At 40.9% G+C, this 25566-nt stretch overlaps 1 pseudogene; it reads left to right on the plus strand.

Annotated features, from left to right (window-relative positions):
* The first annotated feature begins 907 nt into the window (after positions 1–907).
* Positions 908–23736, plus strand: LOC132118969 (regulator of telomere elongation helicase 1-like; annotated as a pseudogene).
* Positions 23737–25566: the final 1830 nt, after the last annotated feature.

Raw genomic sequence — 25566 nt, forward strand, 5'->3', positions numbered from 1 at the left:
GTGTGGGAACAAGTGAAATTAGTGGAGAGGGCTGCAGGGGTGGCAGTATCTTCAGGTTTGATCCAAGTCTCTTTCAGTGCCATGAGGTTGAGACCGGAATGAGTAGCAAGAGAAGAAATGAAGTCTGCTTTCTTAACTGCAGACTGGCAGTTCCAGAGACCAACTGGAATAGAGAGCGTAGTAGTAGAGGTCAGAGGGACAGGCCGTAGGTTTGTCAGACAGGCCTTCCTGCGACGTACATAGCGTGCTCTCCGAGTGTTAGTAGTGATAGTAGAGATCTGAAAGCACATAGTGAGTACAAGTGTAAGATATTTGAGAACAAGGTATACAAAAAGTAAAGAAAGAGGAAAAAAAAAAAAAAGCAATACTCAAGTGCCCTGTCGGTGTCCTTGCTCGGTGGAGTCGCGCAGGTAGAGTCGGTTGTCTTTACACTCGTCGGTCTTCACACGAGGAGGGATCACACGAGGGCTGCCGCGACAGTTACTCCTAACAGTACATTGACTGAACTGCTAACAGAGAACCGATGATGGGCTGTGCACGAGCAGAGCAGCTGGACTGAGTCTCGTGCTGCTGGGACACGCATCACAGTATGGTAAGGGGTATAACATTTCTGTCACACGCTTGAGGCATTCGGCCAATCAGAACGCACTGGATAGCTGGCCAATCAGAGCACACCTCGCTTTTCAGAACAATGAGCTTAATCAATGCGTTTTAGAAGGCGGGGCTTAGAGGAGAAACAATAATGTACATCATGTGCAAAATAATGTTATTTTTAGCTACATCATATGGCCCCTTTAAATGTCAGAGCTGTATTGCAGCTCCATATTAATGAAGGCATTGTGTCTTATTTAAAGGTTCACATGTGCAGAGCAAAAGTGTCGTTGCCGCTCTTGTGTCTTTTACAACAATGTTGATGTATGAGACTCACCTTGGTGACATATTTATAGAGTTTTATGATTTTTGCTGGTTATAATGGTTTTGTTTTCTTGTTAACAGAAATAATTCACTGTTTCTTTTTGATTGTTCTTTTTTTGAGAGAGAGAGAGAAAAGCACTGACAAAGAAATCATTAATTCTATCCTGGATGTGGAGGATCTTGTGAAAAAAAGATTCTAATATATATATATATATATATATATATATATATATATATATATATATATATATATATATATATATATATAGAATAATTTTACATGCACAGCAGCTACAATACCATCTCTTCTCCTCTTAAAGCTTCATATATGAGATTTTGTGAACTTTGAAACTAAAACAGCTGTGGTGGAAGCCATGGAGCAGATCACAGGGTATTTAGCAGGGAGTGAGTATTTCTAAAATAGTCTTTACAGATTTCCTGTTTATGAGTGCAACATTGATACACATGTGCAATTCTTTGCTGGGCCTGGTGTCTTTCTGAACGCTAGTGTACTACAGAAAGTGGAAGATATAATTCAGGTCAGGAGCATGTAACAAAATGATCAGTTGGTAATGTTCTGTATTTTTGCTATATTTATTATGTTTGTCTCTTTATTCTGATTCAGTTGGTGTTTGGGGCTGAACCTACAGAGGGCAGCAGGAGATCACAGACGGGAAACAGCCTGAAGCAGTTTAAGGTTCACTCCAGTTAATTTTCATATTAATGCTGTCTTCATCAGTGCATGAAGTTGTCTGAGGACATCAGGTTTTCGGTTTTCTTCAGAATGGTACATTTCAAGTTGTGATCCATGTTTTGTCCTGTGTTAAGAATATGTGAAGTTCCAAATGTTTCTTGAGCAGTAAATCAGCATATTATAATGATTTCTGAAGGATCATGTGACACTGAAGACTGGAGTAATGATGCTGAGAATTCAGCTTTGCATCACAGGAATATATTAAATTTGAAAGTATATTAAATTAGAATGCAAAAATATTACAGTTTTTATTGTATGTTTGTTCAAATAAATACAGCTTTCTTAAAGTTTTTTTTTTTTCAAAAACATAAAAAAAATATACTGACCCCAAGTTTTTGAACGGTATAGTGTATGTCACTCAGTCGATAGTTCCTCTAATCCTTGTCTTTCACCTCCACTCTCTGCTTCTGATTCCTGAATCTGTCTCGTATCAGGTCCACATTCATCCAGACACCAGCAACTTCAGGAAGAAACAGGTGACTGATGTTTGGGCTTCTTCCTCTACCAAGAAACAAGATATGAGACTCTAATTCAGATTCCTTGTGTAGCAAAGAGAAGGTACTCTTTGACTGAAGCACATATTCTTGAAAACTGGGGTTTTTTATGCAGTCGTGGAGAATCTGAGAGGTATTATTGCTTCAATATTAAAAGTGTTGGTTGCTTTGGTGCACGTGCATGCAGCGTTCACAAAGAAATGCTGAAAAAAGTGAACTTGCACGTTAATTTTGTATGCCACAGCTATAAAAGATTGAAAGTGTGTGTGTTTATATTTTCTAGTGAATGTGCTGAGTTACTGGTGTTTTTCCCCGGGGTTCAGCATGCAGGAGTTGCTCAGACAGGAAGTGCGCAGCATCATTCTGACCAGTGAAACTCTCTCGTCCTTCACCTGTGAAATGCAAATGTTAGTGCTCTTCTCCTCTAGCTGTCCCCTCTGAGTTTTATGAGTTGATGCGGGTTGGATGCTAATTCTCTGCTGATTTTCTGCAGTCCTTTCCCTGTATCCTTGGAGAATCCTCACATCATCCAGCATGATCAGATCTTTGTCAGTATCACTGAAAAAGGTCTGGATGGTGTTCAGTTGAGCACAGCCTTTGACAGGAGGTGAGGGTTTCATTAAAGGCTGTTCAGTCACATCAACATCCTCTACTTAAAGGGACAAACTGCCATTCAAAAGTTTGGGGTCAGTAATTTAATACTATATGTAGTAAGGTCTGATTCAATTAAATTGATTAAACTGATTAAATGATCAAAAGTTCTTTTAAACTTTCTGTTTTCAGCATTGATAATAGCAGTAAATCAGCATATTGGATAAATTCTGAAGGATCATGTGACAGTGAAGACTGGAGTAATTTTAACTACAAATTCTGATTTTGAAAATAAACAAAATTTTAACTGAAAAAAAAAATGGAAAATATAAAAATAAAAACTGATTGAAATATTTTTCGTCTGAGAAATTACATTTATATTGGCCATGGACTGTTAAGGTCCAAAAAGAACAACGAAAAGCACTATTAAACAGGGTTATTATAGATAACTAAAACCATAAAAAAAAGTTTTACTTGAAATAAAATAAATGTTAACTGAAATAAAATAATGATTAGAAATCAGCTTCAACTTATTTTAATTTTGCTATATTTGCCGGTGGGGGGGGCAACTATAACAAAAATATTTTTAAAAAAAATTGTTTTTTATAACAAAAATATAAAAAAATTTATTTAAAAATATTTAAAATGTATAGAAAAATGAAAAAAAGTTATCGAATAAAAAACTTTTTTATTAAAAAACAAATACAAATTACAAAAAATTACTAAAACTAACACAAAAAGTAAAAAACTGAAAACGTACACTAAAAATAGTAGTAATAATAGAAAAAAAGGACAAGACTCTGGAGTTACTATTTAAAGCTGCAGCAGCTTATGCAAAACATATATAGCTGACTTCTCAATTCAAATGAGTCCATGAATTCATGTGATAAGCTGTTAGTTTGATTAGAAAAAAGCGGATTTGTAAACTGGTTCTGCTGATTATTTGAAGAAAGTCAGACAGCATTTTGTTTACACTTGCTAAGTTCAGGGTTTCTGCAGGTCTTAAAAAGTAAAGAAAGTTCGTTTCAAATGTTTTTCATTCACCAACTGTAGCAGGTAAAGTTATTATTCACCACTCCCTTCACTCTCTCAGGCTAAAGGACATGCCAATAGCATTGAGCATGTGAAGCCCATGTTTGTATAACCGAGGGGTAAAGGCACGTTTACAGAGGTAACCACTATAGCTGTCAGTCATGTAATAATTGTTCACTCAGCATGACCTGATATAGATGCTATCATAATGCGAATACAGCTTGATCTGCACAAGCTGTCAATCAGTGCAGCTCTGAAATTGGATTCTCTTCCAGGTGAATGATGGTTATTATGACAAGGTGAATGACCCAAACTCCAGTGGAGGCAGCTTCTTCACCGTATGAAGAGGAAAGGTGAGACTATAAATATTTAATGCAGTAAAAAATACTTTAATTATGAACCAACCAGTAATATCAATACATTTCTTTTTGTTTTTCAAGGCAAGTGAGGGGTTAGATTTTGTTGACACGTACGGTCGAGGTGTTGTGGTCACTGGACTTCCCTTGCCCCCCAGGATGGACCCCAGAGTGCTGCTTTAAATGCAGTGTCTAAGATGTGCAAGAAAAAAATATATGAGTGGAGTGAAGGTCCCTGCTCTTCAAGAAATAATAGATAAAGATTGTCAGTTTAACATGTTTACTTATTAAAATTTTAATACATGTAAAAATCAGTTAGTACAATTTTAGTTTATACACATATTTAAATGAATACATTAAAGGGTTAGTTCATCGAAAAATCTAAATTATGTTATTAATAACTCACCCTCATGTTGTTCCAAACCCGTAAGACCTCCGTTTATCTTTGAAAGTGAAAGTGACGTGACATTCAGCCAAGTATGGTGACCCATACTCAGAATTTGTGCTCTGCATTGAACCCATCCGAAGTGCACACACACAGAGCAGTGAACACACACACACACTGTGAACACACACCCGGAGCAGTGGGCAGCCATTTATGCTGCGGCGCCCGGGGAGCAGTTGGGGGTTCGATGCCTTGCTCAAGGGCACCTAAGTCGTGGTATTGAGGGTGGAGAGAGAACTGTACATGCACTCCCCCCACCCACAATTCCTGCCGGCCCAGGACTCGAACTCACAACCTTTCAATTGGGAGTCCGACTCTCTAACCATTAGGCCACGACTTCCCCTTCACAGTTGGAACACAGTTTAAGATATTTTAGATTTAGTCCGAGAGCTTTCTGTCCCTCCATTGAAACTGTGTGTACGGTCTACTGTCCATGTCCAGAAAGGTAAGAAAAACATCATCAAAGTAGTCCATGCGACATCAGAGGGTCAGTTAGGCTACGATCACACTGCAGGGCTTAATGCTCAATTCCGATTTTTTGAAAAAATTAGATTTTTTTGCAAGGCTGTTCACATTTCCAATTAAATGCTACCTTTTGTGATCTCCTGTGTGAACGTGAAATGACCCAGAAGTGACCCGCATGCGCAGAAGAGTACTCAATGCTCAACGACGTCACTCGTTGTTTGCGGAAGTAGCTAACGTTAAACATGGATGTCAACAACAGTGTAGTCAACAGCGGAGCTCTTTTTGCAATATTAAAGTTATTTTCCCAACGGAGCCAGCACAATTACAATCTTCTCGTTTTAAGAAGAAAATTAAAAAGAAGGAGGAGAGCAAGGTTTTTGGCCATGGCGTTTTGTGGAGCAGTGTTAGCAACGTCGGTACAGAGAAACGTGTGGGTGCGGAGTGGCAGCCAGGAGTGGTGGGATACTGATGTGAGTGGCTTCACTAATACAGAATTCATCAGTTTATCTTCTCGTTCCCGCCTTCTTCAACACAGAATTATGACGTTTGTAGCGTATCAATGACGTACGGGCAGTGGTGGACGAAGTACACAAATCAAGTACTTGAGTAAAAGTACAGATACATTTAATAAAACATTACTCCAGTAAGAGTAAAAGTACTCCTTTTTCAATTTTACTCAAGTGAAAGTACAAAAGTACTCGATTTTTTATGTACTTAAGTAAAAAAGTACTGAAATTTTTTTTATATAAGCTACTTAATTAAATTTTATATTCGCACATATTTTTAATAATCCTACTGCTCAAAATACCTGGGTTTTTTTCCAAAATAACCACTATATGGAGTCAAGATATATTTTTGTTGTTGATATGGACAACGCTGATGAGAGTGATGTTCACTGTGAAGCTACACTGTGATGTACATGAGAGAAAACAGAGATGACCATCTGATTTTCACCAGTAAGAACAAAGTATTTTAAAGTTTGTTGTTTTACAGAACATCACAGTTAGGACTATATATGACATGATAATAAGGCCTGAAGTTAGGAAGAACATTTTAAAGGAAAATATAATTATATTTTCATATTTTCTCGTGCAGAAAGTCATATCAGGAAATTCCTAATATGGGCAAAAGCATCCAGCTATCGCTGTATGAAAGCAGTTTTTACACAGAAAAAAAAAGGCCAGAAACTTTTGGAAACATGAAGACATTAAACATACGATTGCAACAATATATGGTTTTTCAAGTCATCTTCAGCATGTGATAAATAAAGTATGAACAATGCAGTGCTAATTGACAAAAACATTTTGTAGTATATAAAGAAATCATTATTATTTGTTATTGTCCAGCAGTTATAGATTTCTAAGCCAATTAAAAGTTAGAAATTTGAGAAAAATTTAAGTTGCCTATTGTATCCACTACCAGTCAACAGTTTTTGAACAGTGAGCTTGTTAATATTTTTTAAAGAAGTCTCTTCTGTTCACCAAGCCTGCATTTATTTGATCCAAAGTACAGCAAAACAGAAAAATTGTGAAATATTTTTATTAACCTATTTATATTAACTGTTTTGTATTTGGATATATTTCAAAATGTAATTTGTTGAAATTTCAAAGCTGAATTTTAAGCATCAATACTCCAGTCAGACAATCCTTCAGAAAAAAAAATAAATAATAAGGTTTCTTTGATGAATAGAAAGTTCAGAAGAACAGCATTTATTTTGAAATAGAAATCTGGAATAATCTGAAATAGAAAAAGATGTCTTTATCATCACTTTTGATCAATTTAAAGTGAAGTGACGTGACATACAGCCAAGTATGGTGACCCATATACTCAGAATTCGTGCACTGTATTTAACCCATCCAAAGTGCACACACACAGCAGTGAACACACACCCGGAGCAGTGGGCATCATTTATGCTGTGGTGCCCAGGGAGCAGTTGGGGGTTTGGTGTCTTGCTCAAGAGAACCTTAGTCATGGTGTTGCTGGCCTGAGACTCGAACCCACAAAAGAGTCCTTGCTAGGTAGAAGTGCTCATTTCTATAATTTATTTTCCAAAAAACAAAAATTATATTGACTGTAAGCTTTTGAATGATATATAGTGTACAATGTTGCAAAAGCTTTTTATTTAACATAAATGCTAATTTTTGGATCCTTATATTCATCAAAGAATACTGAAAAAAAATACTCATGTTTTAAATATTGATAATCAGCAAATCAGCTTATTAGAATGATTTCTGAAGGATGTGACACTAAAGACTGGAGTAATGATGCTGAAAATTAAACTTTGATCACAGGAATAAATTACAATTTAAAATACATTCAAATAGGGAAAAAAGTTATTTTAAATATAAAAATATTTCACAATATTACTGTTTTTTGCTGTACTTTGGATCAAATAAATGCAGGCTTGGTGAGCAGAAGATACTTCTTTAAAAACATAAAAACTATTACTATTAAATATTACTGTTCAAAAACTGTTGATTGGTAAGCTATATAGATTAAAGAAATGTTATATAGCCTACATATATAGCCTATATATATATATATATATATATATATATATATATATATATATATATATAATTTATTTCTGTCCCCCTCACTTCTGAAAAGATGGCTACGCCCCTGGATTTTTTCCTTCTCAAACCTTGTCTGTGGTGTAAAAACACCCCTGGTCAAACGGGGTGCATCTCTTCCCACTTTGATAATTACTGTAGTTACCATGTTCTGAACATCACATCCTTTCTTTTCTACCCAGATGTAATCTATATATATATATATATATATATATATATATAGATAGGTGGTTGAATAAAAATATTTGGACATTATTTATAAAAATTACCTCAACTTAGCACCAGCAAGCTTGTTAGCTAGACAGTTAGCATCAGCAAACAATATTTACTTATTTTCAGTATGGTTATGAATAAACATTCATGTCTGTCTACTCGTCTAGTTAATCTAAACGTTACTGTTGATAAACAATATAAAAACAGACGTCACATAAGGATGGTAGCATTTTAATAAAACTGTTAACATTACGGCAGCGGGGAATTTGAACGTGCATGAGTTATTGTATATAATCTGTGTAATTTTAATGTTTGTTTTTTTTATTTATTTTGTTGTTGTTTTTTCTTCCTAAAATTGATGTGTCTGCATCGTCTGCACTCGAGCATTTCAGTGGGCTTAAATAGATCACTCTTTACAGCGGATTTAGTTCCCAAACAACTGACAATTTTGACCTAAATATGATTTTCAGTTACAATAATTAATCCAAAATTTCGACATTAGTAACTTACTTTTAGCAACATCAGACGCACGCGCGCTCACAAGATCTCCCGTATGGGCTGAAATATGTGCCACCAGAAACTGAATTTGAATTGCTAAACTTGAATAATTGCATTGAATAACTGAATTTGAATAACCTAATTTGAAAGTGTATTGTTTAATTTGAATCATTGCATTGAAAATCTGAATCTGAATTGTATAATTTGAAATTGTATTTATTCAAAAACTGAATCTGAATTGTAGCCGAATAAAATTTGTCCAATAAAATTTGATCCTCACTTAAAAATAAACTCTCTATATATCTTCACATTCACTTCTCACAATTCAGATTCAGTTCTCAAATTCAATTTCAAGTTACTGAGACAGACATCCGGGTAGTTGGAGGATGAAGGAAGAGCAATCGAGCACAGATCGATAGATCGCGTTCATTGGCGCACAGGAGCCAATCAGAACCTACGTTTTGAAGCAAAGTACGTACCCACCATGAAACAAGGAAGAAGTGCTTGCCTTGCCGACTGACTTGACCACCATGGATCCGGTGTGATAAGAGATCACGAGGTCATTCCACCAGCTGGGCACAGTCTAGGAAAAGGTCAGTGAGAGTGATTTTGAACTTCTTTGGGATGGCACCACGAGGTGTCGTTCACTTGCAAAGCGCAAACTTCTGGAGGGCACATAAGATTTAACCAGTGAGTTTTGGTATGTTGGTGCCATGCCAGTGGTCGTAATAAGTGTAATAATTAATTACGTTGTTATATATGGTTTTGCTTACAGGCAGTTAATGTACTGTAATTACTGATTGTCTATTATTTAAGAAACTATCATACAGTAATTATCACACTATTTAAATTATGATGACAGAAATTACAATTGTAATTGAGTTTAACACATATAACACAGTACATAAAAAGGACATTATAATAATAATTCTACTGATTTTTTTTTTTTTTTTTTACATATAAATGTTCAAGCAATATGCACACTATCAATGTAAGCCATTTATACAGTTTTAATCACATCACACTCCAGCCAGGACATAGCCAGTTTTGGGTTCGTTTATCAAAAAATATATTTCTTAAAAAAGAATGGTTGGGTATGTAACCGGTATCCGATCGCCTCAGAGTCAGTCCCCTTAAATTTCATATGAGACCGGCGTCAGACCGGTCTTTTCCCCGTCTTTCAGCGCACTCTTCAACCTGCAGACCACGAGCGGAGCAGCGAGCGCATGCGCACTTAAACACAGAGGACACAACGTATGTGTTTATCAATAGATTGTTAGAATATCCGTGTCTGTGCAGTTCTTTGTCATAAATACAGATTACAAAAAGTCACGAGGGAGCCGGTTTCCCATCTACTGTAAAGTTTTCGCTCATCATACCACAGCTGTTCCCTTTCGAGAGTACTCTCGTACTGCGTAAGCTAGCTTACGCTATGGGAAAAGGTCCCCTTTTCTCGAGAATATGAAGCCAAAAATTATCCTTAATTTTTAAATAATGTAAAACACAGTGCTGCAGCACAGCAGACCTAAGCGAAGCGGCTCGCGCGCTTATTGGCTGTGCTGTGGCAACTGCAGCAACCTATGGTGAGGCGGCGGAGAGGAACGAACCAATGGGGGCGCTTCGCGCCCATTGGACGTCAGAGCGCGCCAAAATAGGCGTGGCTGGAACTATATAAGCCACCGCTTCGCCATAGGGATCAGATTTCATCTCCTTCAGCGATCTCACCTGCACTTCGCTGTCTTCTCCGGAGAAGCCTCTACACGCCGTCGAAAAGCCTCTCAGCGGGATAGCACTGCAACGCAGATCTGAGGACGTCGGCTCGTGCTTCATCTCGACGCCGCCTTCAGCACTCGCTTCCTGCTGCGCCATCCGGCGTGACTATATCCTTTATAAAGCTAGTGTGTTTGCCGCTGCATCACACTTTTTTCTCCAAAATTCGAGGCGTTGTTTCAAATGCCTCGGGCCTGCGCTTCCTGCCGAGGCCCTCTGCCCAGCGAGGACCGCCACATCCTCTGTGTCTCCTGCCTGGGCCGCGAGCATGCTGAGAACGCACTCTCCAAGGGCGGCTGCCCTGAGTGCGACAACATGGCTATATCGACCCTGCGGGCTCGATTAGCTCAAACCAGCCACGATGCTCCACCCGCTCCGCCTCTTCTCTCTCACCAGCGCCCCCTTCTCCTTCGGAGCGCCTGAGGCGGAAGAGGACAGACACGACAGCCTTTCTCTCGCCGCGTCCAGTAGTGAGGAATGGTCGGGCTCCATTGCGGACCCCCCCCCCCCCTCTACAGCCCCCAGCTGCACCGGACAACGCGCTGATATCGACGCGGAGCTTACTCGCGTGCTTACAAGGGCTGTCAGCGACCTTCAGCTCGACTGGTCTCCTCCAGACGAGCCCGCTAAAAGCAGGCTGGACGAATGGTTCTTGCAGGGGCGCCCTTCGGCCCCTCCGCAAAGAAACGCCCCCTTCTTCCCGGAAGTTCACGATGAACTCACGAAGTCGTGGAAAGCCCCATTCTCCGCACGCTTGAAAACTTCTGTCTCGTCAGCGCTCTCCTCTGTCGACGGCGCCCGAGACCATGGTTACGAGAGCCTCCCCCCTCTCGAGGAGGCAATTGCTGCACACCTCTGCCCGCCCTCAGCCGCAGGATGGTGGTCGAAGCCTGTGCATCCATCCAAACCGTGCCGCACCACCTCAGCTCTCGCTGGCCGAGCATACACCTCCGCTGGTCAAGCTGCTTCGGCTCTACACACCATGGCTGTGCTGCAGGTTTTTCAGGCCAGACTTCTCCGTAACCTGGACGAGTCTGCCCCAGATACCTATGACTTTAAAGATCTCCGCAGCGCTACTGATCTAGCCCTGCGTGCGACAAAGACCACAGCACAAGCGATCGGCCGAAGCATGGCAAGCCTCGCTGTTTTAGAGCGACACCTCTGGCTCACGCTCACGGAGATGAAAGACGCCGACAAATCCGCCTTTCTTGACTCTCCTATCTCGCCTTCCGGCCTCTTTGGCCAGTCGGTTAAGGGTTTCGCTGAACGCTTCACTGAGGCTCAGAAGACGTCACAAGCAATGAGACACTTCCTGCCGAAACGCTCTAGCTCTGCTGCGGGACGCCGTAGAAATGCGCCGCCCCCTCAGACCTCGAAGCCATCGCAGCCAGACTTACAGTCTCGCCCAGCGACCAAAACCCAGCACCGCTCTCGCTCTACGAGCCGCAAACCGCCAGAGAGACGGGGACCTCGGCCCAGGATTGTGCTGAACCCCGAGCCTCCGAAGCCCTCCTGACCTTCGTGCTGAAAAGACCGTGGTTAAGTCCCGCTGCGGCCAGACCACCACACAAGAAACCTCACATACTTCCTCCAATCCCCTCACTAAAGGCGGTTGGAGATGTCTATACTGCAGTAAACGAGCCTGTTACAATGCACGCACGCCTGCACACAAACGCTGTTTTCACGGCGACCTCAATAAAGCACAAAAAGAGCTTTTTCTATGTAGGCAGTGTGCCCACTACACAGTACGCACCCCTACATGTATACACACTCCCCCAAGTGTCACAAAAACACACTCGGGTCCCCTTTCATGCCCACCTTCCCGCTCGCGCCGGAGGTGCTCTAAATGTAGCGCGCGTGCCCACTTCTCAGTGCGCAACCCTACAAATAAGAGCTGTCACCACAGTGTCCCAAGCACAGCATACTCGAGCTACTGGTCCCCTCATAACAGGCGGCCAGTGCCCGAAGCACATTCAACCCATAGCCGCACGAGCCGCTGCATGGCAGGCCATCCCCGGCATATCAAATTGGGTTTTGAATATAATAAAACGAGGTTACTCGCTCCAGTTCGCTCGCAGACCGCCGCGCTTTCGCGCCGTGGTCGAAACGAAAGTGAAAAGCGAAATGACACACGTCCTTCGCGCCGAACTGATAAACCTTCTTGCAAAAGGGGCGATAGAAACTGTCCCCCCTGCGCAGCGCGAGTCAGGCTTTTACAGCCGCTACTTCCTCGTACCAAAAAAGGATGGCGGTCTCAGACCCATCCTAGATCTCAGACGTTTGAACAAAGAGCTTATGGCGCGATCGTTCAAAATGTTAACTACCAAACAAATACTCGCGCAAATTCGCCCGAGGGATTGGTTTTTCTCAGTGGATCTGAAAGACGCTTACTTTCACATTCAAATAGCACCTCATCACAGGCCATTCTTGAGATTCGCCTTCGAGGGGCAGACTTATCAGTACATGGTTCTTCCATTCGGCCTCTCCGTAGCGCCCCGTACGTTTACACGGTGCATGGATGCCGCTCTCGCACCCCTGAGAATGCGGGGAGTGCGAGTATTGAACTACCTCGACGACTGGCTAGTTTTAGCCCATTCCGAGGAACTACTGACGACACACAGATCCTGGATCCTCAGCCATTTAGAATGCCTGGGTCTCACGATCAACACTGTCAAGAGCGCTCTGTCTCCCAGCCAGAGGATTTCCTTTTTGGGGATAGACATAGACTCTGTGACGTGTACAGCGCGTCTGACGTCACAGCGCGCTCTTACTATTCAGCATCTAGCCGTGTCGTTCAAAGCCGGGTCTCTTTACCCGCTCAAACGATTTCAAGAAATGCTAGGTCTGATGGCATCAGCCTCTGCGGTTCTCAAACTGGGCCTGCTGCGCATGCGCCCACTACAACGCTGGCTGAGAGACCGTGTTCCAGCGCGCGCCTGGATTTCCGGCCGCGCGCGCATCAAGGTGACCCACGGCTGCATCACAGCTCTGGCCCCTTGGAAAATAGCCAACTGGTATCAGTTAGGCGTAAGCACGGGCGCTGTCTCGAAATGGAAAGTAGTCTCGACAGATGCATCCAACCTCGGTTGGGGCGCCCTGTACGAGGGCAGGTCTGCCTCCGGCCTCTGGTCGAGCCCGGAGCGACTGTTACACATAAACTGTCTGGAGATGATAGCGGTCGAACTATCCCTGAAATCTTTCCTCCCATTTTTAAAGGGCCACCACGTTCTGGTCAGATCAGACAGCATGTCAGTGGTGGCCTACATAAATCGCCAGGGTGGTGTCAGGTCAAAAACCTTGCACACCCTGACCGAACGTCTTCTGACATGGGCACATTACAATCTGCGCTCGCTAAAGGCAGCGCATGTACCTGGCATCCTGAACCGGGGCCCGGACATGCTTTCCAGGGCGAATGTTCCCCCTGGGGAGTGGTCTCTTCACCCACAAACGGTTCAGTTGATGTGGAGCATCTTCGGCAGGGCAGAGGTCGACCTCTTCGCCTCAGAAGACAACGCTCATTGCCCAATATATTTTTCAAAGAGCAGGGACGCGCTGGCCCTCGATTGGCCCAGACGCCCGCTTTATGCCTTCCCACCGGTCGCGATGCTACCGCAGGTCATCGATCGGGTCAGGAAGAGCAGATGTGCTATGCTGCTAGTAGCCCCACTCTGGACGACCCAACCTTGGTTCTCCGAGCTGATGCAGCTGTCCAGTACAGCCCCATGGCCAATACCGCTGCGGAAAGATCTCCTCACGCAGCTGAAGGGCGCGCTCTGGCATCCCCACCCCGAACTTTGGGCCCTTCATGTATGGCCCCTCAACGGGTACCCGGGAACCTCCCTGAGGGAGTGTTAAAGACCATTACGGAAGCCAGAGCGCCCTCAACCAGGCGCCTTTACGCGCAGAAATGGTCAGTGTTCTCCACCTGGTGTGGGACACGGAACCTAGACCCTCACTTATGTGACGTGACGGAGATACTCTCCTTCCTACAGGAGCGTTTAGATGCGGGCAGATCCCCGTCTACGCTCAAAGTGTATGTGGCAGCCATTGCAGCTTCTCATGCTCCGGTGGCCGGCCTATCACTGGGAAAAAAAAAACGAACTGGTCATTCGTTTCCTTAAGGGAGCTCGTCGGATGAACCCTCCCCGACCCCCTTCAATCCCTTCCTGGGACCTGTCTACGGTCCTAGACGCCTTAAAGGGCCCCCATTTTGAACCGCTTCAGTCTGTCGATATGAAGTTTCTTTCGTTCAAAACCGCTTTTCTACTGGCTCTGGCCTCAGTCAAGCGAGTGGGGGATTTACATGCGCTATCTGTAAGCGCTGACTGTCTCGAGTTTGGGCCTAATGACTCCAGAGTCATTCTCAGACCAAGACACGGCTATGTCCCCAAGGTGCTCTCAACACCGTTCAGAGCACAGGTCATCTCGCTGTCAGCCCTTTCCTCGCAAAGCGACGAAAGCAACGCGAGCTTCATCTGCCCCGTCAGGGCTCTCAAAACCTATATTGCGCGCTCCGCCTCATTCAGGAGGTCGGACCAGCTCTTCATATGCTTTGGTGGGTGCACCCGAGGTCTCGCCACCACGAAGCAGAGCCTATCGCGATGGATAGTAGACACTATCTCGCTGGCTTACAAATCCAAAGGCCTTCACTGCCCGTTCGGCATCAGAGCCCATTCCACCCGAGGTATGGCCTCGTCATGGGCGTGGTCCTGCGGGATACCACTGGATGATATCTGTGCGGCCGCAGGCTGGGCCTCTCCGTCCACATTTATTAGATTCTATAATCTGCAAGTCCCTGCCCTGCAGGCCAGGGTACTTTCTATATAGACGTGCTAAGCCTTATCACGTCCCCCTTTTTTCGTTCCCTATATAAAGCTCACTAAGGTTGGCTGTTGGGACTGGGATTTCTCCTGCTATAAAGCCCCGGGCTCTCGCCTCGGGCTGTGACAGGTCGAAGTTCCCGAGCACGCACGGCGTTTTAAATTGTGTTCCCATAGCGTAAGCTAGCTTACGCAGTACGAGAGTACTCTCGAAAGGGAACGTACTCGGTTACTAACGTAACCTCGGTTCCCTGAGATGAGTGAACGAGTACTGCGTAACCTGCCGTGCTATGTGCTCGGACCGGGTGATCGCTTCAGTCGATTTAAAACCTGATCCCTATGGCGAAGCGGTGGCTTATATAGTTCCAGCCACGCCTATTTTGGCGCGCTCTGACGTCCAATGGGCGCGAAGCGCCCCCATTGGTTCGTTCCTCTCCGCCGCCTCACCATAGGTTGCTGCAGTTGCCACAGCACAGCCAATAAGCGCGCGAGCCGCTTCGCTTAGGTCTGCTGTGCTGCAGCACTGCGTTTTACATTATTTAAAAATTAAGGATAATTTTTGGCTTCATATTCTCGAGAAAAGGGGACCTTTTCCCCATAGCGTAAGCTAGCTTACGCAGTACTCGTTCCCTCATCTCAGGGAACCGAGGTTACGTTAGTAACCGAGTACGTTCTAAGGTGCAGTCATCCATCAATGAATTCTTGCTGTTTTGCTGAAACTGGAAACAGTTCATCCTATGTGAAGTCCATTGTGGAAGATTGGGGAATCATCAGTCTCAACTAGCTCCAGAGTGTCTCGGGACAGAGCTTCTGTGGTAAAGAAAAATATAAAAATGTTTAGGAACTGTAATATAATAACAATAATTATTTCCTCTCTGCCGGTGTAATATACAGTACAGTATGCTGGAAGACTTTCTTGACATCATGCAGAACGGGGTCAGAAGACATCAGAAGCAGGAATCATCAAAAATCATTGTTAACCGTAGAGCATCGGTTTACAAATCTTTCAAAATCAAGTTATGATTTATGTGTATGTTGTTATAAAAACAATTAAACAGACATAAATGTAATCTGTTCAACTCAGTCTATTTTGCATTCAAACATTGCTTTAAATTCTTTCACCTTCCTCTTGTTTCTCAGAAACTGTGGTGTATGTACGTGAATTATTCTTTCTCTTGTGTGTTAGTATTTGCATATTTTTGCCATTTACTTTTTTGTTGCTTCTGTAGGGTCATCGCTTACAGGTGATCCCTGGATTCTTTGACATGATATGAGGTACTTGGCCCCAAAAGTTTAAGAGTCTTAGGTTATTTAAATTTGAAGGAGAATATAGAAGCATACAAACCTAGAAATGCTCACTTTTGTTTTGAAGTTGAAGGAATGAAGTCAGCTTTGCTGAAATGACAAAACACAAGAATGAAATATAATGTAAAATTAAAATGTAAAAATGTGTACAATAAACTCAGTACAGAAGCCACATATAAAAGTTTAAGTTAAAAGGTGGACTTTTGAGAGAAAGTAATTTTGCTATGGTCAGGACAAACTGATCAATAATAATCATATGGGAACAGTGACAACCAAAAAAAAAACCTTTGTACTGTTGAAAATAAATGTACATCACACAGCACAGTGAGCCTTTATGGTAACAGCTCAGTCAATTTAAAAAGCATTAAATCTAACTGGTCAATGCATTAATCCATTGGTGGGGAGACAGATGCTTGGAGGGATAGATCTAACTAAAATGCGACAATATATTGACTTTTTTTATTGACTAAAAAAATATACTAAAGTTTGATGTTGGGCACTGGGCCCAACAGGACCATGGGAAGGTATTGCATCTGTGAGCAAATATGTTGAATTGACTACTTCTGAGTTGTCTCCTTGTCAAAACATAGTGAGACATACAGGCTTACTACTCTCTCTCTCCCTCTTAGTAAGCAGTACCCTGACAATGACAATCACGAGGAGTAGTTATCGTAAATAATCACGCTGAAGACATGACCAGTCTACTTGGCGGCAACAACATTTTCACCGGAGGAAGAGGCAAATGCTTAGAAATAATAAACGCCAAGCAAAGATGTTGTTACCAGAGCTAGTACATAACCACAAAAACGTGGGATAATAGCTACTGTGTTTGCAACACATCGAGAAAGATGTAATTTCCCCCGTTTCTACAAAACAGCTACACCATTAAACTAAAGATCGTTAGATCGTGAAAAAAAAAATTGTCATTACCATATTTGTCCCAGGCGGATCCATGGTGGTCAGGTCAGTCGGCAAGGCAAGCACTTCTTCCTTGTTTCATGGTGGGTACGTACTTTGCTTCAAAACGTAGGTGCTGATTGGCTCCTGTGCGCCAATGAACGCGATCTATCGATCTGGGCTGGATTGCTCTTCCTTCATCCTCCAACTACCCGGATGTCTGTCTCAGTAACTTGAAATTGAATTTGAGAACTGAATCTGAATTGTGAGAAGTGAATGTGAAGATATATAGAGAGTTTAACTTTAAGTGAGGATCAAATTTTGTTGGACAAATTTTATTCGACCACAATTCAGATTCTGTTTTTGAATAAATACAATTTCAAATTATACAATTCAGATTCAGATTTTCAATGCAATGATTCAAATTAAACAATACACTTTCAAATTATGTTATTCAAATTCAGTTATTCAATGCAATTATTCAAGTTTAGCAATTCAAATTCAGTTTCTAGTGGCACATATTTCAGCCCATACTCCCGGTTCTTACTTCTGTAGACTCGCACTAAACGGTTCATTTGAATCAGTGAGTGGTCGACTCCAGAACAGCTGCAATCCATAGACAGTATGCTGCAATCGGATCATTCTAATTCGTAAACGAATCGTTCGGTGCGATTTGCGATCCGATTTAAGTTTATTTTGAAAAGACTCAGTTCGTTCATGACGAATCAAACACCACCTCTGCGTGTCGGAGCACGATATATATTATAGGGAGTAACAATATGTTTTATGAAATGTAGTGAAGTTAAAAGTACAATTTTATGCTTTGGAATGTAGTGAAGTAAAAGTAAAAGTTACTCAAAATAAAACTACTCCAGTAAAGTACAGATACTTGAAAAATTTACTTAAGTAAAGTAACGAAGTAAAGCTACTTCGTTACTGTCCACCACTGCGTACGGGTCGGATACATGTGGCCTGGCCGTTCAGACGGAGGTTGCATTTCAAAAGATCGGATACGTATCGGATTCAGGACCACATACCCAAGTGGCCTGGGTCACATTTGAAAAGATCGGATCTGTGTCGTTCAGACTGTCATGAAAAGATCAGATACAGGTCGCATAGGGGCAAAAAAATCGGAATTGGGTCGTTTCAGCCTGCAGTGTGAACGTAGCCTTAGAATATTTTGAAGCATCGAAAATACATTTTGGTCCAAAAATAGCAAAAACTACGACTTTATTCAGCATTGTCTTCTCTTCAGAGAAGAGTTCAAAGAGTTCAGAGTTCAAAACAAAGCAGTTTGTGATATCCGGTTCGCGAACGAATCATTCGATGTAACCGGATCTTTTTGAACCAGTTCACCAAATCTAACTGAATCGTTTTAAACGGTTCGCGTCTCTAATACGCATGAATCCACAAATGACTTAAGCTGTTAACTTGTTTAATGTGGCTGACACTCCCTCTGAGTTAAAACAAACCAATATCCCAGAGTAATTCATTTACTCAAACAGTACACTGACTGAACTGCTGTGAAGAGAGAACTGAAGATGAACACCGAGCCGAGCCAGATAACGAACAAAAGACTGACTCATTCACGAGTCAAGAACTGGTTGCATCGGTTTTCGGATCACTTGTAGTTTTCTTTCGGACAGTTCGATTCAATAAACCGGTTGAAGAAAATGGTTCACCGGTTTTTTTGCGCTCGACGTAATGGCGTCATTGGCGATGACTGCAAGCCTTCGGTTTACCTGGGCTCATAACATTAGCACAGAATCAGATCAGAATCAATCACCAAAAGAATCAGTTAGGTTCAGACGCTCTGTGTGTCAGTCTGCTTCACGCTGAATCACACATGCGCAGTATCATCAGTTCCTCGGTTCTTGAATCGGACACGTCTGACAGAAACGGTTCTTGACTCAAGAAGAGTCAATCTTTTGTTTGGACATTGGTTTGTTTGAACTCAAAGGGAGTGTCAGCCACATTAAAAAAAGTTAACAGCTTAAGTCATTTGTGGATTGATGCGTATTAGAGATGTGAACTGTTTAAAACGATTCAGTTCGATTTAGTGAACTGGTTCAAAAAGATCCGGTAAAATCGAATGATTCATTCGCGAACCGGATATCACAAACTGCTTTGTTTTGAACTCGGTATAAACGGAGATCTCACTGGTTTGGAACGACATGAGGGTGAGTTATTAATAGCATAATTTTGATTTTTCGATGAACTAACCCTTTAAAGTATGCTGTCCTTTTGAACTCTCTATTCATCGAAGAATCCTGAAAATTTATAGAAAATGCTTCTAGAAAATATTAACATTGTTATTACTGATTTTTTATTATTGCTGTGTACTAATATAATGAAGGTTGACAAGCGTGTCCCCAAACATGGCCGCGACTACCCAGAATGCAATGCACAGTGACGTAGTTCCCCAAGCTCTATAATCAGAAATGTATCTTGAGCAGCAAATCAGCACATCAAAATGATTTCTGAAGATCATGTGACACTGAAGACTGGAGTAATGATGCTGACAATTCAGCTTTGATCACAAGAATAAATGACATTTTCAAATATTACAATAGAAAACAAATGGCGGTAATATTTCATAATGTTACTATTTTTACTGTATTTTTGTATCAAATAAATACAGCCTCAATGCAGCACAGACTTTGTTTTTAACATTCTTAAACAAACAAACAAAAAAACTATACTAAACCCCAAACTATATATGAAAAATATGAATTAATTAATTAGTTGCAATACAATGCATACATGTCATGTAAATGAATGCTTCACTTATAATGAACATGGTTTTCATTTCTGAATTAATTAATTTTGATATTTAGGCATAAAGTGAAAATATCAGGATGGTACAACTGTCCTTATATCATAATGTAGAAAACTTCCTCAATAAAAGCATGAAATGCTTGAAAAGTAGTCTTTTATGTACTACTGCGTCACATGCAAATAATTGGGCGGAGCTACATAATTAGGCATTGATATTCTTCTTATTCTTCTTAACCTATCTATTACGTCACATTCCAGGAACTGGCATTCAATGTTCACTGGCCTGGTGTCAATTAAAGCTTTTATTTCAGTAACAAGGACTTTTTCAGTTCTGAAACTTACTAACAGGATACTCTTTTAGTATGATTACCTCTTATATATCAAAAGCTCAAGTAAAAGTTTTTCTCAATTCATGACCCCTTTAAAATATTTTATGTGAATATTATGTTATTGAATGTATATTTTTATTTCAAAACTTTCTGGAAAGTAATGATGCTGTACTGTACTGATGTGTACACGCTCACATGTTTGTAAAGAAACCCTGCGGTGTAATATATTTAGTTCAGGAGAGTAGTGTGTCTTGTGGTCCGTCTGGTTGTGTAGTAACTCTCTGGGCAGGAGTGATACAGACAGCAGCCCTCTGGAGCTGTCAATCAAGCCATCGGCAGAGTGATCCATCTCAGAGGAGACTACGGAGCCATCTTCCTCTGTGTTCACAGGTCAACACTAATTACAACAACAGCAATTCCCAATTTGACTGGAGAGCAAGCATGCAGTTATTAATGCTGTGGGTTTGTATTTCAGGTTTAGGGGCACCGAAACCCGTAATCAGCTTCCTTTATGAGTGAGGCCATACGTTAAGGTTTACGATAGCTTCGGTACCATGGTCTGTGACCATGGCTCATTTCTTTCAGACGGCGCAAAAAACTGTAAGTCCATTTTGTGTTTTCCTGTACCGTGGACCTGTTTTTACACTAAAAAGAGCTGATGTGCACATTTATTTGTTGATTTGTGTATCAAGCTCCTGTTAGGAAAAGAAAAGAGGCCTGTAAAAGTCATGCAGACAGCGGGCCGCTCAACACAGGCTCCAGCTATCCTGTTCCTGTATGGCTCAGTGACGCCTCTCAGAAAGCCAAAACACCAAAAATTAGGTGAGCTCACCTCTATTCATCTTCTTTTTTTCTTTGGCCTTCTGAATTAGGTCTGAGGCTCTTGGATGAATGTGTTTATTTGGACATATGCTTCGGAGGTTTATGCCACCAACTGAATATGAATGTCCTTTTTTTTTTTTTTTCAGTAATCGATATAAAAGTCAAGTAATTATAAACGCTAAATTATAATTTAGTCTCATTCTGAGACTGTGATTTATAAAACAGCCCAGTTGGATTAGATTATTTTATATCTTATTATTTTTTTACTAATTTTGTTGTCAGTTAGAGTACTTGTCATATATTTAGAAACAATATGATTTTTAAATGTTTTTGAAAGAAGTCTCACCAAGGCTGCATTTATGTTCTCAAAATACAATAATAACACTAATATTGTGAAATTATATTACAAAAAAAATGAATAACTATTTTCTTTTTTTGTAACATTTTAAAATGTAATTTATTCCTGTCACAAAGCTGAATTTTCAGCATCATTACTCCAGTCTTAAGTGTCACATGATCCTTGAGAAATCATTATGATATGCTGATTTTCTACTCAAGATACATTTCTTATTATTATTAATGTTGAAACAGTTGTGCTTCTTCACGTTTATGTAGAAGCCATTATATACTACCATTAAAAAGTTTGGGGGGGTTGATGGAAATTAATGCTTTTATTTTGCAAATATACTTTAAATTGATCAAACATGACAGTAAAACACATTTATAATAATAATTGTTTTTATTTAAATTAACTTAGTATTCATCAAAGAATCCTGAAAAAATGTTTCCACATAATATTAAGCAACAAAAAAAAAACATTTTTAACATTGATAATATCAAGAATCATTATTAATAACTGAGCACAAATAATAATTGAGCATTTAATCAGCACATCAGAATGATTTCTGAAGGATCACGTGACACTGAAGACTGGAGTAATGATGCTGAAAATTCAGTGTTTCATCACAGTAATAAATTTGATTTTATAATATATTGAAATAGAAAATAGTTCTTTCATAATTTAATAATATTTCACAATATTATTGTTTTTTTACTGTGTTTTTCTTCAAATATTGCAGCACTGATGAGCATAAGAGACTTAATTTAAAAGATTTAATAACTCATTGTTTTTTGTATGTTCAGTGCAAGTCAAAATGATTGTGATGTTTTAGAGTCAGAAGAGCAATCTGGGCAGGATGGAGCTTTTCAGCATTCAATACGAGATGGAGATGACAAACAAAAGGAAACCAGTCAGCCTGCTGGACGCCCAGGATGACAACCAACAAAACAGGGAGGGAAGACACCATGGTTGGGGAAGAAAGAGTGAGACAAGAATTAAATCACACGAGAATTCATTTAATTGCTCTCTTGCAAACCAGTTTTATTTTCTCTCTGTAGTTTAGCACAAAATATGATGTAATGCAGAATGCTGGTGCAGCTGTTTTCCATATATTGACGATGTATACGGCAGTGGTCCAAAAGAGGACAAGTATAATAAAAGCCTAGTCACATGCGACCTGTGCACCATTTTCCGGGTTTTTGAATTCATATGACAGCTTAGTGCAAGAAACAGTGGTGTAGGCAGGGATTTCACATTTCTCAGAGACATTGGAAGTGAATAACCTAGAAAATGAATTTTTGCTGAATAAATGAAACATGAATGGTAAGGAATTACCTCGTAAATCACGATCGAGGTTTTCAGCGATGCCTTTGATCTGTTTTATCTGCTTCTCAAATCTTTCATGAGATTAGCTCATTGTGCAGATCTGTAAAAATGTCTCAAATGCCGTAACATAACTGTGATCGAATCTTTTTGCTAATTTTCCCTTTCTCTCATTGGTTTTTGACCCTGCAGGCGAGTCGCGTGTCTACTCTTTCCCTCCAGCATGACAAACGTCTGGATGATAAATCGAGGGGTGGGAAACGGAAGATTAAAGTGGTTCAAGAGCGGGTGAGGGATCTTGATTGAATTTTTGTGTGCTCTTAGCTTTTGGTGCATGGAGACTATTTTATGCTGTTGATTACAAGACTATGCAAAAACTGAGTCAAATTAAAGATTCACATTTATCCAAGAAAATTATACTTTTATGTATGTGAGTGTGTGTGTATTATATTACTTAATCTTATATATGTATGTGTGTGTGTGTGTGTGTGTGTGTGTGTGTAGCACTTTTGCTAAAGATTATAACAGTTTAAAATGTTTCTATTGTAATACATTTTAAAATGTAATTTATTCTTGTGATGCAAAGCTGAATTGTCAGCATCATTACTCCAGTTTTGTCAGATGATCCTTTAAAAATCATACTGGAATGTCGATTTACTGCTCAAGAATGATTTCTTATTATCAGTGTTGAAAACAGTTGTGCTGCTTCATATTTTATCCCCGTTGTTTTTGAAAGTTCAAAGGAGCAGCTTTATTTAAATAAATAGATATATCTTGTAACATTATTAATGTCTTTGCAATTCCAAATCAATGATTAGAAATAAAACACTCTACGTTTAAATGTAGTGGATTCCCAGAATAAATGGATTTTTGGATCAAAATGAACAGGCCATGATCCTTTGTTCTTTTGTATTAAAAGTAAATGTACTTTTTGTCTTTAGCTGGCTGTGCTTCAGAAAACAGTGGCTTCCTCTACTGCAAAAACAGACAAAGCTTCCATGATGGAGCTGAGATGATGCCTGAGATGATTATCCAGGGAGGAGCAATTGAGGCCCTCTGGCAGAACACAGGTAACATCTCGCTTGTAAATAGTGTATGACAGGAACTTTTAGGGCTTATTCTTTCTCTCTCAAAAAGCATGAATAAAATGGTTTTATATTTTATATTTCTAGCGAAAGCTGAGCTGTGAATCCACCCAGTGAGCAGCTGAACCAAGGTGCTTCTCAACCGGGGAACTGCAGAAATTAATGGAGGGGATGGGAAAAATGGAGGTATATTGGAGTTTATCGATACCAAAGTCGATACCATAGACTGTATAAAAACATGGACATAGTGTCCATGAAGTGTGGTTTCTGAAGCCTAAAGTGCATAGACAGTAACCTAAAGTGTGCAGAGCGGGCCGTCGCCATCTTGGCAGCGCGTCACCACGCGACTCTCCCGGATAATCAAAAATGGGCAAAAAGGTGGGAGCTACTTGCTGAAGCCACGTTCACCTAGCACGACGGCAGTGTCAGCAGCGGCAATCCACCTGTCACTCAAGTGGCCACGCCCTTAATTATGCAGAACTTTAAGTCTTAATATAATTTAAACGGATGAGTTATAAAAAAATGTACACCCCTCACAGTTGTCATGAAGGGCAAAATTAGCTATTTAGACCAAAATCATTTTTTACATGTAAACATGTTTTTTATGCTGTAAAGTTGGGCATTTTAACATGGGGAGTCTATGGGACTGACTCCCTTTTGCAGCTAGCCTCAAGCGACCAGTCGATGAATTGCAGTTTTAGTCACTTCCTTACTGGCCTCAGGAGAGAGAGCGGGAGGTTGGGACTTGGTCGATACTATCCACCGGTGTTGCAGAAAGCTACTATGGGAGGCCGTTTGAGGCGAAACCCATTGAAAACTTGTGATACACACTGAAACACTTGTCGTACAAGTGAATCACTTGCGATACACACTGAAACACTTGCGTGTACAAGTGAATCACTTGCGATACACACTGAAACACTTGCGTGTACAAGTGAATCACTTGCGATACACACTGAAACACTTGCGTGTACAAGTGAATCACTTGCGATACACACTGAAACACTTGCAATACACACTGAAACACTTGCGTGTACAAGTGAATCACTTGCGATACACACTGAAACACTTGCGTGTACAAGTGAATCACTTGCGATACACACTGAAACACTTGCGATACACACTGAAACACTTGCGTGTACAAGTGAATCACTTGCCATACACACTGAAACACTTGCGTGTACAAGTGAATCACTTGCGTGTACAAGTGAATCACTTGCGATACACACTGAAACACTTGCGTGTACAAGTGAATCACTTGCGATACTCACTGAAACACTTGCTATACACACTGAAACACTTGCGTGTACAAGTGAATCACTTGCGATACACACTGAAACACTTGCGTGTACAAGTGAATCACTTGCGATACACACTGAAACACTTGCGTGTACAAGTGAATCACTTGCGATACACACTGAAACACTTGCGATACACACTGAAACACTTGTGATACTCACTGAAACACTTGCGATACTCACTAAAACACTTGTGCTTACAAGTGAATTACTTGCGCATACATGTGAAACACTATATATCTTTGCAAATATATGAAAGACATGCTGTTACATAGAAACTCTTTGCATATGCCCTGTAATCGCCCACGTACTCTTGTGCCTGAACAAAGACTGCACTTTCAAACATTCTTGCGTGTGAGAGAGCATAAACATTTTCAGTGTGTCCGGAAGTCGTTTCATTGCAACAGGAAGTTATAGCTCAAATATTCTCCACGTATATGGCTCCTTCCAAACTTGTTTAAAA

Source organism: Carassius carassius, chromosome 38, assembly GCF_963082965.1.
Source record: "Carassius carassius chromosome 38, fCarCar2.1, whole genome shotgun sequence".
Taxonomy (NCBI): Eukaryota; Metazoa; Chordata; class Actinopteri; order Cypriniformes; family Cyprinidae; genus Carassius; species Carassius carassius.